Genomic DNA, 18200 nt, shown 5'->3' with positions numbered 1-18200 from the left:
GAGAATGATATAGAGATAGAGATAGATAGATAGATAGATAGATAGATAGATAGAGATGAGAGAGAAAAATAGATAGATAGATAGATGATAGATAGATAGAGAGAGAGAGAGAGAAAGATAAATAGATAAATAGATAGATAGATAGATAGATAGATGAGAGAGAGAGAGAGAGAGAGAGAAAGATAAATAAATAGAGAGATAGATAGAGAGATAGAGAGATAGAGAGAGATGAGAGAGAGAGAGAGAGATGAGAGAGAGAGAGAGAAAGATAAATAGATAAATAGATAGAGATAGAGAGATAGAGATAGATGAGAGAGAGAGAGAGAAAGAGAGGGAGAGATGAGAGAGGGAGAGAGAGAGAAAGAGAAAGAGAGAGAGAAGAGAGAAAGATAGATAGATAAATAGATAGAGAGATAGAGAGATAGAGAGAGAAAGATGAGGGAGAGAGAGAGAGAGAGAGAGATTGCTTCAGATAAGGAGATTTGCTTGATTATATCTGGAATAAAATGGGATCCCTTTAGTCAATTTTGACCGCTGGTGGCTACTTGCCATTGACTCCTTCCGTTGTATTTTGGGCATTTTCAGCTTTGTTTATAGCCTTCGGATGATTATAGAGTTGAACTTTGAGACTGTATGCAGTTATGAAATGTCACGGAGACACACAACACTCAAGAGAATGTCTGTCAACCTCTTTGTATGTATGCTTGAGTTATTCCTGGTAACTGCAGTTTTCTTGGCAAGATTTTAGCAGTGGTTTGCCATTGCCTACTTCCTAGGGCTGAGAGAGAAGGACTGGCCCAAGATCAACCAGGTCACACCCAAAGCAGAACTAGAATTGTGGGATCCATTCAGTGGTGGGATTCAGCCAGTTCGCACCACTTCGGGAGAACCGGTTGTTAACTTTCTGAGCAGTTTGATGAACTAGTTGTTGGAAGAAATCATTCGGGCAGAGAACCGGTTGTTAAATTATTTGAATTCCACCAGTGGATCCATTGCACTCTTCCAAGTTTGGCTGTTTTCTTGCAGATGTTTGATACCCAACTAGGTAACATACTCAGGGCACTGACAATGTCACTTAGTTGGATAACAAAACACCTGGAAGAAAACAACCAAGCTCAGAGATTGCAAAGGACCCCACAGTCCAACTCTGAGTTGCAAATATTCTTTTCTGTCAGAACTAGAGCTCACAGTCTCCCTGTTTATAGACAGGTGCTTTAACCACTAGACAACTGAGTCTCTATTTCCCCGACAGTTAAAACAATTAATCAGTGGAACTGCTTACTTCTAGAAGTTATGGGTGCTCCAACATTGGAGGTTTTTAAGAAGAGATTGGACAACCACTTCTCTGAAATTATATAGAATAGAATAGAATAGAATTTTATTGGCCAAGTGTGATTGGACACACAAGGAATTTGTCTTGGTGCATATGCTCTCAGTGTACATAAAAGAAAAGATACCTTCATTTTAGGGAGGAAGAAGACAACCTCATGTTTCTTTCCCTTGAGAAAAGAAAGACCACATCATTGGGGCTTTCAGATTCGGATTGCAATCATCTGAAGAATCATTAGATGATGACAAATGGTGTGGCAAACTTTAGAATAGAATAGAATAGAATAGAATTTTTTATTGGCCAAGTGTGATTGGACACACAAGGAATTTGTCTTGGTGCATATGCTCTCAGTGTACATAAAAGAAAAGATACCTTCATCAAGGTACAACATTTACAACACAATTGATGGTCAGTATATCAATATAAATCATAAGGATTGCCAGCAACAAAGTTACAGTCAAACAGTCATAAGTGGAAAGAGATTGGTGATGGAAACAATGAGAAGATTAATAGTAGTGCAGATTTAGTAAATAGTTTGACAGTGTTGAGGGAATTATTTGTTTAGCAGAGTGATGGCCTTCGGGAAAAAACTGTTCTTGTGTCTAGTTGTTCTGGTGTGCAGTGCTCTATAGCATCGTTTTGAGGGTAGGAGTTGAAACAGTTTATGTCCAGGATGCAAGGGGTCTGTAAATATTTTCACGGTCCTCTTCTTGATTCGTGCAGTATACAGGTCCTCAATGGAAGGCAGGTTGGTAGCAATTATTTTTTCTGCAGTTCTAATTATTCTCTGAAGTCTGTGTCTTTCTTGTAGGGATTCCTACCTGGGCAGGGAGTTAGACTACAAGACCTCCAAGGTCCCTTCCAACTCTGTTATTCTCTGACTTGCTCTGCTCTGTCCTATTCCTCTCCTAAACCTTTAGGAAGAGGTTTGTAAACCCTTTCTAAAGGTTGCCATTTTGTAAAGGATGGTATCACAGTGTTATGTTAATTCATTGAATAAAATTATATTTGGAAGTGGCACCAATCTAGTGGTTTATCCTGGTAAGTCCACATTTTAATATATGCCATCTTTAAGGAATAAATTTCAGAAACCCCCTAAGGAAATTGTGGTTTCATTAATTCTATCTTTTACCTGAGAACATCATTATATATTACCGTAGTAGCAGATGGAAACTTAACAGAGATTCAACCCAGAGCTAAGGAGAAATTTCCTATCAGTGAGAACAATTAATCAATGGAACAGTTTATCTCCAGAAGTTGTGGGTTTTTAAGAAGAGATTGGATAACCATTCATCTGAAATGATATAGGGTTTCCTGCCTGAGCAGAGGGTTGGTAGAATAGAATGGAATGGAATGGAATGGAATGGAATGGAATGGAATGGAATAGAATAGAATAGAATAGAATAGAATAGAATAGAATAGAATAGAATAGAATAGAATAGAATAGAATTGCAATTCTATTCAATCAATTGCAATAATACAAGAGCAACCAATAGATTCAAACTTAATGTTAACCGCTTCAATCTAGATTGCAGAAAATATGACTTCTATAACAGAGTCATCAGTGCTTGGAACACTTTACCTGACTCTGTGGTCTCTTCCCATAATCCCAAAAGCTTTAACCAAAAACTTTCTACTATTGACCTCACCCCGTTCCTAAGAGGTCTGTAAGGGGCATGCATAAGAGCACAAATGTGCCTACCGTTCCTGTCCTATTGTTTGCTTGTTTTTTCTTCATATATATATATATATATATATATATATATATGTATATATATATGTATATATATATGAGTCTTTGGTTATTGGGTTTTCTCCCGCGTAAAATTGGAAGTTCCAATTTTACGCGGGAGAAAACCCGAATAACCAAAGACCTACATACAAACACCCGCGAAAACCTCAGAAAACAAATATATATATATGCTTATACTTCCTTATATTACCTCAGATATATGTTTATATACTATATAATCTTTTTTTACGTGATGCTTATATATATTGTTGTGACAAAATAAATAAATAAATAAATAAAATAAAGAATAGAATAAAATAGAATAGAATAGAATGGAATAGACTAGACTAGACTAGACTAGACTAGACTAGACTAGACTAGACTAGACTGGACTGGACTGGACTGGACTGGACTGGACTGGACTGGACTGGAATGGAATGGAATGGAATGGAATGGAATGGAATGGAATTCAAAAATCATATGGAATTCCTTTGAACCTTTCTTATTCTTCATTGATCCTTTTAAAACCTCAAGAGTGAAGGATGAATGAGGTCTGGAGGTTTTTCCTTTTTTTTAATTGAGTTTTATTGAATTTTAACAATTAAGCATTTTTTATTCAACTCTTGTGCATGACTGTGACCATTTACATATCATCCCATTATAGCCTATACTCTATGTAATTTTACTAAATCATATTACTAATTCTAATTAGTGAGGTCTGGAGGTTTTTGTAAGCTTCAGGATCACTGCGCCTCTGGCTACAACATCATCTTTGGTAAAGGAACCTTCTTAATGGTGAAACCATGTAAGTATCATGGCTTCTTATTTTGCTAGTAATTTTAGTGGATGCAAATAAAATAATATCAGAGTTGGAAGGGACCTTGGAGATCTTCTAGTCTTCTAGTCTTCTAGTCCAACAACCCCCTGCCCAGGCAGGAAACCCTACACCATTTCAGACAAATGGCTATCCAACAGTCTCTTAAAATTTTCCAGTGTTGGAGCATTCACAACTTCTGCAGGCAAGTTGTTCCACTTATTAATTGTTCTAACTGTCAGGAAATTTCTCCTTAGTTCTAAGTTGCTTCTCTCCTTGATTAGTTTCCACCCATTGCTTCTTGTTCTACCCTCAGGTGCTTTGGAGAATAGTTTGACTCCGTCTTTTTTGTGGCAACCCCTGAGATATTGGAACACTGATATCATGTCTCCCCTGGTCCTTCTTTTCATCAAACTAGACATACCGAGTTCCTGCAACCGTTCTTCATATGTTTTAGCCTCCAGTCCAGTGGTGGGATTCAGCCAGTTCGCACCACTTCAGGAGAACTGGTTGTTAACTTTCTGAGCAATTTGGCAAACTGGTTGTTGGAAGAAATCATTAGGGCAGAGAACCGGTTGTTAAATTTCTTGAATCCCACCACTGCTCCAGTCCTGTAATCATCTTTGTTGCTCTTCTCTGCACTCTTTCTAGAGTCTCCACATCTTTTTTACATCATGGCGACCAAAACTGAATGCAATATTCCAAGTGCGGCCTTACCAAGGCATTATAAAATCTCATGGCATGACTAATTATCCAGAGAAAATCAGAGCAGCTGATCAAGCTATTCTCCAAAGCACCTGAGGGCAGGACAAGGAGTGCATTTATCTGCACCATTTCTGATAAATGGCTGTCCAGTGTCTCCTTAAAAGCCTCCAATGATGGATCACCCACAACTTCTGGAGGCAAGTTGTTCCACTGATTAATTGTTCTAACTGTCAGGAAATTTCTCCTTAGTTCTAGGTTGCTTCTCTCCTTGATTAGTTTCCAACCATTGCTTCTTATCTTGCCTTTGAGTGCTTTGGAAAATAAGTTGACCCTCCTCTTCTTTGTGGCAGCCCATTATATATTGGAACGCTGCTATCACATGTAATAATATTCCTTTCTTTTACATTAACAATTAGAGGATGCTAGTAACGTTTGACATTGTCCTGGGAGTGCCTTCAAATCCTCTGTGTATCATTCAAGGCCATAGGTTAGAGTCCTTGAAACATATTATTGCGGCAAGCATATTTACTAAAGGATGCGATATTTGAAAGTTTGAAGAGCCATATTCTTAATGCAAAAAAAAAAAGGGGTGTGTGTGTAAACTTTTAATGTAAAAATATATAATACGTTGAAGGGAAGACCCAAAAAATGTTTTGGAGCTCTTCCTATAGGTTGGCATTTTGTAAAGGAAGGTGTCATAGTGTTACACAAGTAGTGGATGGAATATTCAATTTGGAAGCGGCACCAAACTAGTTGTTCACCCTGGTAAGTCGACATTTTTATACATACCATGTTGAAGGGCCTCTGGTGGCTCTGGTGGCTCAACAGACTAAAACAGTCTGTTATTAACATGGCTGCTTGCAATTACTGCAAGCCCAAGTCCCACCAGGCCCAAAGTTGACTCAGCCTTCCATCCTTTATAAGGTAGGTAAAATGAGGACCCAGATTGTTGGGGGCAATAAAAGTTGACTTTGAATATAATATACAAATGGATGAAGACTATTGCTTAACACAAGGTAAGCCGCCCTGAGTCTTCGGAGAAGGGCGGGATATAAATTCAAATAAAAAGAAAAGGAATAAATCTAAGAAACTCTTTAAGAAAATTCTGCTTTCATTAATCCTATCTTTTACTTTTCCTTCCTTCCTTCCTGTCTTTCTTTCCTTCTTTCTTTCCTTCGTTCTTTCTGTCTTTCTTTCTTTCTTTCTTTCGTCAAGTACATATTAGATATATAAGTATAAGCATGAATTGAATACATAAAGTGAATACAATTAAAGGGAACATTAGGACAGGGACGGTAGGCACGCTGGTGCTCTTACGCACGCCCCTTACAGACCTCTTAGGAATAGGGTGAGGTCAAAAGTAGACAATCTTAGGTTAAAGTTTTGGGGGTTTTGGGATGAGACCACAGAGTCAGGTAGTGCATTCCAGGCATTGACTACTCTGTTACTGAAGTCATATTTTCTGCAGTCGAGTTTGGAGCGGTTCACTTTACATTTGTATCTGTTGTGTGCTCGTGTATTGTTGTGGTTGAAGCTGAAGTGGTCATTGACAGGTAGGACATTGTAGCAGATGATTTTATGAGCTATGCTTAGGTCATACCGACTTGAGAACATTCTTATAATTATTTTTACCCCGTAGCATACAAACTAGTAATCTCTCTTTAGGATTACGTTGATTCCCAGTTAGCTCCATTGAAACATGTTGTTAGTTGCGAAGTCATGTCTGACCCATTGTGACCCCATGAACAACGTTCCTCCAGATCTTCCGGTCCTTCACCATCCTCTAGAGTCCATTTAAGCTCATGCCTACTGCTTCAGTGACTCCATCCAACCACCTTGTTCTCTGCCGTTCCCTTCTTTTGCCCTCAGTCATTCCCTGAATTGGGCTCTTCTCCTGTGAGTCCTTCCTTCTCATTAGGTGGCCAAAGTATTTGCGTTTCATCTTCAGGATCTGGCCTTCTAAAGAGCAGTCAGGGTTGATCTCCTCTAGGACTGACCGGTTTGATCACCTTGCAGTCCAAAGGACTCGCAGGAGTCTTCTCCAGCACCAGAGTTCAACAGATCTATGCTCATACAATAACCCCCAGCTTGGTATTCTGCAATTTAAAATAACATATTCTGCCATTTTATCCGAAAGATACTGACAAAATGCAAGTTCTAATCAGGGACAGTTTATTCAAGATGCGTCCCCAAAGGCCAGTAATTTGGGAGAATAAATCTTTAAGTTGCATTAATACGTTTTCAAAAAAGCAGATAAGGGGAATATTATAGCGTAATATGTAAAGTCCCGTCTGAAGGAGGAGGGAGAGAGAACAAAACTTTTAGAATTTTATGATTCTATGTATTTTCTGAATTGGGGTACAGAGTCCAGGATTGGTAACTTCTTTTTGGCATATTTTACACTTGTTTCAAATGGGTGACATGTTTAATTCGAGTGTAAAATTTGCAAAACAACAACAACAACAAAAGAAATGGGAAATGGGAGAAGGAAAAGGTGGGTGTTTCCCCCCACACACACATTTAATGAAAACTGGATTGAAAGCCGGATGTGATTCTATCTCGTCCTGAATTCAAGTGCTGCGCACCATTGACCCCCAAACATTTATTGAATGCTTAGGAATGTTTAGGAATGTACAGAAAATGTAGAAAAAAACAGAAAAGAAGACTGTTCAACAGCTAAATGTGTCCTTTTTTTTAAAAAAAGGCCTTTTTTTCTGTTTAAGTCTCTTTTCTTCTTTAAAAAAAGAAAGAGGGAATTTATTTATTTGTTTGTTATCTTGCGTAGCTTCTTTTCCAAAAACACTACGCTACTAACCAGAGCATATAAAACATTTGCTAGACCAATTCTAGAATACAGCTCGCCTGTCTGGAACCCTCACCACATCTCTGACATCAATACAATTGAACGTGTCCAGAAATATTTTACAAGAAGAGTTCTCCACTCCTCTGAAAACAACAAAATACCTTATCCCACCAGACTTGAAATTTTGGGTTTAGAAAACTTAGAACTCCGTCGCCTTCGACAAGACCTAAGTTTAACTCATAGAATCATCTATTGTAATGTCCTTCCTGTTAAAGACTACTTCAGCTTTAATTGCAATAATACAGGAGCGCACAATAGATTTAAACTTAATGTTAACCGCTTTAATCTAGATTGCAGAAAATATGACCTCTGTAACAGAATCATCAGTGCTTGGAATACTTTACCTGACTCTGTGGTCTCTTCCCATAATCCCAAAAGCGTTAACCAAAAACTTTCTACTATTGACCTCACCCCATTCCTAAGAGGACCATAAGGGGCGTGCATAAGAGCACAAACGTGCCTACCGTTCCTGTCCTATTGTTTTTCTTTTTTTCTTCCTATATATATATATATATATATATAGGTCTTTGGTTGTTCGGGTTTTCTCCCGTGTAAAATTGGAAGTGTCTTGGCGACGTTTCGACGAAGTCTCATTCGTCATCTTCAGGCTTCAGCTTCGTGCTTCTGGGAGCATTGCTCCCAGCTAAGCTGAAGCCTGAAGATGATTTAATGAGACTTCAAAACGTCGCCAAGACACTTCCAATTTTACACGGGAGAAAACCCGAACAACCAAAGACCTATATACAAACACCCGTGAAAACCTCAGAAAACAAATATATATATATATATATATATATATATATATATGCTTATACCTCCTTATATTTACTCATATATGTGTTTATATGAATAGAATTTTTTATTGGCCAAGTGTGATTGGACACACAAGGAATTTGTCTTGGTGCATATGCTCTCAGTGTACATAAAAGAAAAGATACGTTCATCAAGGTACAACATTTACAACACAATTGATGATCAATATATATCATAAGGATTGCCAGCAACAAGTTATAGTCATACAGTCATAAGTGGAAAGAGATTGGTGATGGGAACGATGAGAAGATTAATAGTAGTGCAGAAAATAAATAAATATCTTGTAGCAACAATTCTGGGCGGCTTACAACGTAAAAAAAGAGAAATGAAAATAATTGGATTTTTTTACAGGAAGCAATATCTGTGGGAGGTGGAGGTAATTTAGTATTGTTAACGAAGGTTAGATGTTAAGACTTACTGGTCCCAGTTCATAAGCAGGTCAAGTTATCAGGGCTTGGAAAGTAGCAAAGGAGGCCATTTTGTAAAGGCGTTCCTTGTAGTGCTACAGTACTCGGGCAAAACTCACTTTGGAAGTGGGACCGCACTTGTTGTCGTCCCTGGTAAGCTGAATCGTTTTTGAACGTGCTTCTTTCGGGGACAACTGGGACTTTTGTGGGGTTCTTGGCGCCCTCTGAGCTTGGTGGTTTTCTTGCAGACATTTCAATACCCAACTAGGCAACATCATCAATACTAGAAAAGAGTGGGGTTTGGCTTTGAATTTTGTATATATTTTTGTCTTGCCCTGTCAGTGTTGGTGGGAGTGTGAAGGACTTTCCATGGTGAAGACAATCACCACCAAGATAAACAGTGGTGTAAAAAGGCTGCCTTGCTATAAAGATATTTCCCATAGTGTTCAGCTGTATACTTGGAGTTTTCCGTTTGGTAGTGGAACCAAACTTATAGTTCTTCCTGGTAAGATCTATCTTTCTTTCTTTCTTTCTTTCTTTCTTTCTTTCTTTCTTTCTTTCTTTCTTTCTTTCTTTCTTCCTTCCTTCCTTCCTTCCTTCCTTCCTTCCTTCCTTCCTTCCTTCCTTCCTTCCTTCCTTCGTCTTCCTCTCCTAGTTCTTCCTGGTAAGATTGATCTATCTTTCTTTCTTTCTTTCTTTCTTTCTTTCTTTCTTTTTTTTCCTTCCTTCCTTTCTTCCTTCCTTCCTTCCTTCCTTCCTTCCTTCCTTCCTTATAGGAAGAAAGAAACCAAACTTATAGTTCTTCCTGGTAAGATCTTTTTTCTTTCTTTCTTTCTTTCTTTCTTTCTTTCTTTCTTTCTTTCTTTCTTTCCTTCCTTCCTTCCTTCCTTCCTTCCTTCCTTCCTTATAGGAAGAAAGAAACCAAACTTATAGTTCTTCCTCGTAAGATCTTTTTTCTTTCTTTCTTTCTTTCTTTCTTTCTTTCTTTCTTTCTTTCTTTCTTTCCTTCCTTCCTTCCTTCCTTCCCTCCTTCCTTCCTTATAGGAAGAAAGAAACCAAACTTATAGTTCTTCCTGGTAAGATCTTCTTTCTTTCTTTCTTTCTTTCTTTCTTTCTTTCTTTCTTTCTTTCTTTCTTTCCTTCCTTCCTTCCTTCCTTCCTTCATTCCTTCCTTCCTTCCTTCCTTATAGGAAGAAAGAAACCAAACTTATAGTTCTTCCTGGTAAGATCTTTCTTTCTTTAATGCAGTAACTTTTATGAAGGATTTGCAATTAGAATAAAAGTTACAGTATAAAGAAGAAAAGTGAAACATGTAGAAAAAAAACAGATATACAAAAATTATCTCCATAGAAAAAATGAGATATACAAAAATAATCACCACGTCAGTTAATACTTAGCTGGGTAACCTTTTAGTATGAATTACGGCCTGACAACATCTTCCCATGGACTGAACCAAGCCTTTTAGTTCTGCAGCTGTTATCATGTGAAACCAAGATTGAAGGATTGCTTCCATTCATTGGGTTTTATTGCTGGGTTGCTTCTTTAGTCGACTCCATAGATTTTCAATTGGGTTAAGGTCTGGGCTATTCCCAGGCCATTCCAGCAGTGGAATATGATTATTTGTACACTCAAAAAAAAAAAGTGGAGTTATTAGCCATCAAACCTCAAAAATACACTTTTCCCAAAAGGTTCCACAATTTTGGCCACTACTGTAGGTTGATCTCCCCCACTCCCCCCGGTTACAGTTCTTCAAATATTGGAAAACTGCTATATTTGAGAGGCTGTCACAGAGAGGAGTGGTTCAACCTGTTCTCCAAAGCATCTGAGGGCAAGACAAGCAGTAACAGATGGAAGATTAATAAAGAGAAGTCCAACCTAGAATTAAGGAGAAATTTGCTGTCTGTGAGAACTTTTAATCAGTAGAAGAATTTGCCTCCAGAAGTTGTGCATGCTCCAACACTGGAAGTTTTTAAGAAGAAATTGGACAGCCAATTGAACAGTATGGTATAGGTTCTTCTGTGTGAGCAAGGGCTTAGAATAGAATAGAATAACAGAGTTGGAAGGGACCTTGGAGGTCTTCTAGTTCAACCCCCTGCTCAGGCAGGAAACCCTACACCACTTCAGACAAATGGTTATCCAACATCTTCTTTAAAACTTCCAGTGTTGGAGCATTCACAACTTCTGCAGGCAAGTCATTCCACTGATTAATTGTTCTCACTGTCAGGAAATTTCTCTTTAGTTCTAAGTTGCTTCTCTCCTTGATGAGTTTCCACCCATTGCTTCTTGTTCTACTTTCATGTGCTTTGGAGAATAGTTTGACTCCCTCTTCTTTGTGGCAACCCCTGAGATATTGGAACACTGCTATCATGTCTCCCCTAGTCCTTCTTTTCATTAAACTAGGCATACCGAGTTCCTGCAACCGTTCTTCATTTGTTTTAGCCTCCAGTCCCCTAATCATCTTTGTTGCTCTTCTCTGCACTCTTTTTAGAGTCTAAACATCCTTTTTACATCGTGGCAACCAAAACTGAATGCAATATTCCAAGTGTGGCCTTACCAAGGCATTATAAAGTGGTATTAACACTTCACATGATCTTGATTCTATCCCTCTGTTTATGCAGCCCAGAACTATGTTGGCTTTTTTGACAGCTGCTGCACACGGCTGGCTCATATCTAAATGGTTGTCCACTAGGACTCCAAGATCCCTCTCACAGTTACTACTATTGAGCAAGGTACTACATATACTGTACCTGTGCATTTTGTTTTTTCTTTTTTTTTCTTTTTTTTATTGAAAAAGTTTTACAACATTTTCCCCCCTTTCCCCCCTCCCTCTTGTTTTTTTGTTGTTGTTTTTTTGTTGAAAAAACAAAAAGCATTTTGTTTTTTCTTGCCTAAATGTACAATCTTACTTTTTTCACCATTGAATTTCATTTTGTTAGATAGCACCCAATGTTCAAGTCTGTCAAGATCCTTCTTTATCTTGAGCCTATCTTCTGGAGTGTTGGCTATTCCTGCCAGTTTGGTGTCATCTGCAAATTTGTTGAGTTCCCCATCTATCCCCTCATCCAAGTCATTGATGAAGATGTTGAAGAGTACTGGGCCTAAAACAGAGCCTTGGGGTACTCCACTGCATACTTCCCACCACCGCTTGGACTAGAAGACCTCCAAGGTCCCTTCCAACTCTTGTAAATTTGTATTCGGTAACTCTGTTATCCTTTTGGTCCTTTTGCAGAGTGAATGCAGATTTGGGTCCAAACTGAATGCAGTTTTCTTTAAGATCATTAGTCTTCAGCTAATTCACTAAATGAATGTAACAGCAGGAAAGGCAGGAAGACAAGCTAATACTGCTCAGATTGTGAGCTCTTAGTCATACAATGATAACATCAGATGAAAGCCCACAAGCAGGAAGGCGTAAGCTTTGTGGGTTTTTCTCTGAAATTAGTTTTGGAAACTTTTGCAAGCGCTTGAAGAAGTTATTAGCTTGTGTTGCAAAAAAAAAAAAAAAGTGCACAAGGCAAAATAGATGTACGTTGAATTTTGGGGCTTGTACTTGTATTTGAACTGTGGATTTGTACATGGATATTCAATGCAAGAGGTCAAAACTTAATGGTGCGGGCCTGTGTGGGAGACACAGATGTCCTTATAACCATGGGGCTGGATGCCCCTATGACAACCTCTCTCCCCCCCCCACACACACACACCTATATTAACAACTACCAAACCTCATCTTTCCATTGTTCACCTTTTTCAATTTTATATTATTTTTACCTTTTTAAAATTTTTAATCATTCTGTTTTTAATGTTACTTTTATTAATGCTGTTTTGAATGAACGAATCTCTATATTCTGATTGAATTCCATTGTACACAACCCTTCCCTGAGGGAAGATGGGTGGTTAAGAACTAAGAAATATAAACAAATAAATAAATATGTTTTCCTGAGGGGCCTCTTTTTTGGCCAGGAGAATGAAAGAATGACCAAAGGATCAGAATTTGAAGAGTTTTAGCGAAAGAAAGAAGCAGAGTAAAAGACAGAATTTATACCACTGAGTTGCATAACAGCTGATGCCTCAGGAGGCTGGTATAAATGGCACAAATCATTAAAAAGCTAAAGAAGGCAAAATAAAACATTCCTTCGAATTTCAGATATAGACATGTCTTGAGAGATGAATCCACCTGCTAAATTAGTTAGGAAACTCCTTAAATTCCAGACAATATTGACAAGGCTACACGGGCAGGCTGAATTTCAAAGGAAACAAATCCATATCAACCTGGAGCATCTGGAATTTACCTGCTGGTTCTTTAGATCCAGACCTACCTACCTGCCTCTTACTACAGTAGGCTTGCCACAACATCTTGCTCTATAGGCAAGAAAAACAAAATGCACAGCTGCAGTATAGGTAGTACCTCACTCAATAGTAGTAACTGTGAGAGGGATCTTGGAGTCCTAGTGAACAGCCATTTAGATACGAGCCAGCAGTGTGCAGCAGCTGCCAAAAAAGCCAACACAATTCTAGGCTGCATAAACAGAGGGATAGAATCAAGATCACGGGAAGTGTTAATACCACTTTATAAGGCCTTGGTAGGGCCACACTTGGAATATTGCATTCAGTTTTGGTCGCCATGATGTAAAAAGGATGTTGAGACTCTAGAAAGAGTGCAGAGAAGAGCAACAAAGATGATGAGGGGACTGGAGGCTAAAACATATGAAGAACGGTTGCAGGAACTGGGTATGTCTAGTTTAATGAAAAGAAGGACTAGGGGAGACATGATAGCAGTGTTCCAATATCTCAGGGGTTGCCACAAAGAAGAGGGAGTCAAGCTATTCTCCAAAGCACCTGAGGGTAGAACAAGAAGCAATGGGTGGAAACTAATCACGGAGAGAAGCAACTAAGAACTAAGGAGAATTTTCATGACAGAACAATTAATTAGTGGAACAACTTGCCTCCACAAGTTGCGAATGCTCCAACACTGGAAGTTTTAAGATGATATTGGATAACCATTTGTCTGAAGTGGTGTAGGGTTTCCTGCCTAGGCAGGGGGTTGGACTAAAAGAGCTCCAAGGTCCCTTCCAACTCTGTTATCCTATCCTATCCTATCCTATCCTAACACCACTCCTATCCTATTCACTCCTATCCTATCCTAACACCACTCCTGTGCAGGCTGCATTGGCTACCTGTGGTCTTTCGGATGCACTTCAAGGTGTTGGTTACTACCTTTAAAGTGCTCCATGGCTTAGGGCCGGGTTACTTACGGGACCACCTATTGCTACCGATTGCCTCCCACCGACCCGTACGCTCTCACAGAGAGGGACTCCTCAGGGTGCCGTCCGCCAAGCAATGTCGGCTGGCGGCCCTCAGGGGAAGGGCCTTCTCTGTGGGGGCTCCCACCCTCTGGAATGAACTTCCCCCAGGACTCCGTCAATTGCCTGACCTTCGGACCTTCCGCCGCGAGTTGAAGACATACCTATTTATTCGCGCAGGACTGGCATAGAAATTTTTAGTAGTTTTAATACCTGGATGTAAATTTTATGGGTTTTTTTGGTTTAAATGGGTTTTAATTCTGGCCTTATATTCAATAAGTTTTTTAATTATTGTTTTATTGTGCACATAATTATTGTTTTATTCTGGCTGTGAACCGCCCTGAGTCCTTCAGGAGAAGGGCGGTATAAAAATCTAATAAAATCTAAATCTAAATCTATCCTATCCTATCATACTTATCCTATCCTATCCTATCTCTATCTCTATCCTATCTCCTATCCTATCCACTTCTCAGTTTTGTCCCGGTTCAAAAGCTTAGCCAGCCCTGATTAGTACTTGAAGACGAGGCCAGTAGATGCATGCTAGATTGGGAGGTTAAACTGAGTTCTTAAGAACACGCATGGCCATCCAAAGTTTTGGGGTTCACTCCTGGATCTTGTCCAGAAGTCCACCAAACTGAAATATTTAATCTTTTTTTTTATTTCTTTTTGTCACAACAGTATACACAAACAATTGTCATAGATAAAACAACATATCTTGAAGAAATATATATATATATATATATATGAAAAAAAAATATGCGTCAACTATATTAATTTGATATAATGAAGGGAACAATAGGACAGGAACAGTAGGCACTATTGTGCTCTTATGCACAAAATATTATTTCTGACAGAAAGGGAGGGGGAGGGTTAAAAACTACAGAGAAGCAGCCATTAACCGTTTTTAGTTTAATTTATCCTGAAATACTTGAAATGATATGAAATGATATTTTTAGTTCAGGGTTCAACTGTGAAGTCCTTGATGCTCTCTGAGCTTGGTAGTTTTCTTGACCAAAACACTTCCTCATCAGCAATTAACACCCAGGTAAGAAGATTAACATCAAGATTAGTGTTAGACCAACAATCAAGAAGAAAATACCTCAATCCAGGAACTACCAATTCAGACAAATAAGCTAATAGCGAACAACAGCCTGATCAAGCAACCACCAAGAATACTGTTAGGGCAAGCCACTAGTACATAGAAAGAGTGCAAATCCCACTCCCTTCTAGCACTGATAATGTTTCCTAGTTGGGTCATGAAATGTATGCAAGAAAACAACCAATCAATTAGAATAGAATAGAATACAATAGAATAGAATAGAATAGAATAGAATAGAATAGAATAGAATAGAATAGAATAGAATAGAATAGAATAGAATAGAATAGAATAGATGGAATGGAGACTAGACTAGACTAGACTAGACTAGAATAGAATAGACTAGAATAGAATTCTTTATTGGCCAAGTGTAATTGGGCAAACAAGGAATTTGTCTTTGGTGCATACACTCTCAGTGTACATAATAGAAAAGATATGTTCATCAAGAATCATAAGGTACAACACTTAATGATAGTCATAGGGTACAAATAAGCAATCGGGAAACAATCAATATAAATATAAATCATAAGGATACAAGCAATAAAGTTACTGGCATGCAGTCATAAGTGGGAGGAGATGGGTGATAGGACCGATGAGAGGACTAATAGTAATGTAGCCTTAGTGAATAGTTTGACAGTGTTAAAGGAATTATTTGTTTAGCAGAGTGATGATGTTCAGGAAAAAAAACTGTCCTTGTGTCTAGTTGTTCTGGTGTGCAGTGTTCTATATTTCCTTTTGAGGATAGGAGTTGAAACAATTTACATCCAGGATCCGAGGGGTCTGTAAATATTTTCACAGCCCTCTTTTTGACTCGTGCAGTATACAGGTCCTCAATGGAAGGCAGGTTGGTAGCCATTGTTTTTTCTGCAGTTCTAATGATCCTCTGAAATCTGTGTCTGTCTTGTTGGGTTGCAGAGCCAAACCAGACAGTTATGGAGGTGAGATGACAGACTCAATAATTCCTCTGTAGAACTGAATCAGCAGCTCTTTGGGCAGTTTGAGCTTCCTGAGTTGGTGCAGAGTTGCTGTGCTTTTTTTGATGACCTTTTTATGTTTGTTTTTTTATTTTATTTATTTTGTCAAACACAACAGTATATATAAGTAGAAGCATGAAATAACCATACAAATTGGATACAATCAAGGGGAACATTAGGACAAGAATGGTAGGCACACTGGTGCTCTTATTCATGCCCCTTACAGACCTCTTAGGAATGGGGTGAGGTCAATAGTAGATAGTCTTTGGTTAAAGCTTTGGGGATTTGGGGGAAGAGACCACAGAGTCAGGTAGTGCATTCCATTTTAGATCTTGCGATATGGTAGAGCCTAAAAATTTGAAGGTCTCTACTGTTATATATATAACAACAGAGTTGGAAGGGACCTTGGAGGCCTTCTAGTCCAACCCCCTGCCCAGGCAGGAAACCCTACACCAACTCAGTCTGGTGGTTATCCAAGATTTTCTTAAAAATTTCCAGTGTTGGAACATTCACAACTTCTGCAGGCAAGTCGTTCCACTTATTAATTGTCCTAACTGTCAGGAAATTTCTCCTCAGTTCTAAGTTGCTTCTTTCTTTGATCAGTTTCCACCCATTGCTTCTTGTTTTACCCTCAGGTGCTTTGGAGAACAGCCCGACTCCCTTTTCTTTGTGGCAACCCCTGAGATATTGGAACACAGCTATCATGTCTCCCCTAGTCCTTCATTTATTAAACTAGACATACCCAGTTCCTGCAACCGTTCTTCATATGTTTTAGCCTCCAGTCCCCTAATCATCTTTGTTGCTCTTCTCTGCACTCTTTCTAGAGTCTCAACATCTTTTTTACATCGTGGCGACCAAAACTGGATGCAATATTCCAAGTGTGGCCTTACCAAGGCATTATAAAGTGGTATTAACACTTCACGTGATCTTGATTTTATCCCTCTGTTTATGCAGCCCAGAACTGTGTTGGCTTTTTTAGCAGCTGCTGCACACTGCTGGCTCATATCTAAATGGTTGTCCACTAGGACTCCAAGATCCCTGTTGATACTGTGTTGTCTAGTATTGTGAGAGGTGGTAGTATGGGAGGGTTTCTCCTAAAGTCTACCACCATTTCTACGGTTTTGAGTGTGTTAAGCACCAAGACCCCACAAATTATAATTTCTTTTCCTCCTGACCTCATTTAATTTTGGGGATGTAATCCCTGGCAGCTCAAAAGGCAATGAGTGACTCGTGATCCCCTCTCAAACAAGTCATGATCTATGTTAATTACTCTCTAGAGTAGCAGACAAGATTTCTTTTCTGACTCTAGCGAAAGAACCAGGAAATCGGGATGCATATTTTCCTAGTGATAACCAGGATTAAAATTACAGATGTTTTCATAACTTCATTGCCTCTTATGCCAAACAACGTACAATATGAAGTCAAACTAATAGGTGAGAAGGTACAGCATACCCTTTATTGGTGTGATGTCACTTTTTACATCTATTTTTTATTTATTTATTTTGTGGAGTACATATTAAATAATATATATATATAAATATAAGCATGAATTGCATACATAAAATGAATACCACTAAAGGGAACGTTAGGACAGGGATGGTAGGCACGCTGGTGCGCTTATGCATGCCCCTTACAGACCTCTTAGGAATGGGGTGAGGTCAACAGTAGACAGTCTTAGGTTAAAAGTTTTGGGGATTTTGGGAAGAGACCACAGAGTCTGGTAGTGCATTCCAGGCATTAACAACTCTGTTACTGAAATCGTATTTTCTGCAATCGAGATTGGAGCGGTTCACTTTAAGTTTGAATCTATTGTGTGCTCGTGTATTGTTGTGATTGAAGCTGAAGTAGTCATTGACAGGAAGGACATTGTAGCAGATGATTTTATGAGCTATGCTCAGGTCATATCGAAGGCAACGTAGTTCTAAATTTTCTAAACCCAGAATTTCAAGTCTGGTGGCATAAGGTATGTTGTTGCGAGCAGAGGAGTGGAGGACTCTTCTTGTGAAATATTTCTGGACGCGCTCAATTGTATTAATGTCCGATATGCAGTGTGGGTTCCAGACAGACGAGCTGTATTCGAGAATTGGTCTAGCAAATCTAGCCCTTGACTTATAACCACAATGGGGTCAGAATGTCTTCTGCTAAGCGAGGCAGTTGTTAAGTGAACCA

At 38.8% G+C, this 18200-nt stretch overlaps 1 protein-coding gene across 1 annotated transcript in view; it reads left to right on the top strand.

Annotated features, from left to right (window-relative positions):
- LOC131197884 (T cell receptor alpha chain MC.7.G5-like) overlaps positions 1–18200 on the top strand; it is a 148582-nt gene that overhangs the window by 122743 nt on the left and 7639 nt on the right. The window lies entirely within an intron of this gene.

The sequence above is a fragment of the Ahaetulla prasina genome, chromosome 4 (genome assembly GCF_028640845.1).
Source record: "Ahaetulla prasina isolate Xishuangbanna chromosome 4, ASM2864084v1, whole genome shotgun sequence".
Classification (NCBI taxonomy): domain Eukaryota; kingdom Metazoa; phylum Chordata; class Lepidosauria; order Squamata; family Colubridae; genus Ahaetulla; species Ahaetulla prasina.
This window is presented reverse-complemented; position numbering and strand designations above follow the sequence as displayed.